We start from the raw sequence: 1,405 nt of genomic DNA, 5'->3' as shown, positions 1-1,405 counted from the left end.
TGAGACGGAGTCTGGCTCTGTCGCCCAGGCTGGAGTGCGGTGGCCGGATCTCAGCTCACTGCAAGCTCCGCCTCCCAGGTTCACGCCATTCTCCTGCCTCAGCCTCCCAAGTAGCTGGGACTACAGGCGCCCGCCTCGTCGCCCGGCTAGTTTTTTGTATTCTTTAGTAGAGACGGGGTTTCACCGTATTAGCCAGGATGGTCTCGATCTCCTGACCTTGTGATCCGCCCGTCTCGGCCTCCCAAAGTGCTGGGATTACAGGCTTGAGCCACTGCGCCCGGCCACAGGCCTGTTTTTAAGATGCCTCTGTTTATATATAATCTGTTCTTCCCTTGTAAATGAATATATCAGGTACATGTTTGTATTTTGTGAATTTTAGAAAGATATTTTGATTTGTAATATTTGTACCCACCTTCTGGTCCATGTTTTGTTTAATTTATATCTTAGTGTTACATTTTCTTTCAAATGACTGTAAATAGTATCATGTGCTTAATTTTGATTTCCACATATTCAATGTCAGCATATAGAAGTGTGATGGATTTTTTATTTCTATTTTAAAGAAATTTTATTGTGTATACTTGAGGTTTACCACATGATATTATGGGATACATAAAGTAAAATAGTTACTATGGTGAAGCAGATTAGCATACCTCTCTTCTTAGTTTTTAAGTGTGCGACAATAGCAGCTAAAATCTACTCATTTAACAAAAATTCATGACAATTTCATCAGGTTTAGTCTCCCTGTACATTAGATCTCCATACTTGTTCATCCTACACACCTGCTATTTTGTGTCCTTTGACCTACTTCTTCCCATTTCTTCTCCTACCCCCAATGTTTCATTCTCTACCTCTGTCTCCTTGAGCCCCTTATTTATATGGTGCACATATGAGATCATCAAATCTTTTTCTTTCTGTCTGGATTATTTAACTTACTGTGATGTCCTCTAGGTTCATCCATGTTGTGGCAAATGCCAAGACCTCTTTATTTTAAGGCTGAATAATATTTAGTTCTGTATAACTATATATAACTACACACACACACACACACACACACACACACACGCACACACACAGAGAGAGAGAGAGAGAGAGAGACCAAATTTTAAAATCCAATTATCCATTGATGGGCATTTAAGTTGTTTCCATATCTTGGCTATTGGGAATAATGCTACAATGAATGTGAGAGTGCATGTATCTATATGAGGCTGTGATTTCATCTCATTTGGGTATATACCCGGAAGAAGGATTGCTGGGCCATATGGTAGTTACTTGTTAATTTTTTTAGATACTTCCATGTTGTTTTACTTTACGGTTATACCAATCTACGTTTCCATCAACAGTGTACTAGGGTTCTTTTTTCTCCACACCCTCATCAACATTTGTTATTTATTGTCTTTTTGATAAT

This window comes from Rhinopithecus bieti, unplaced genomic scaffold (assembly GCF_001698545.2).
Source record: "Rhinopithecus bieti isolate Rb0 unplaced genomic scaffold, ASM169854v2 scaffold_32193, whole genome shotgun sequence".
NCBI lineage: Eukaryota > Metazoa > Chordata > Mammalia > Primates > Cercopithecidae > Rhinopithecus > Rhinopithecus bieti.
This window is presented reverse-complemented; position numbering follows the sequence as displayed.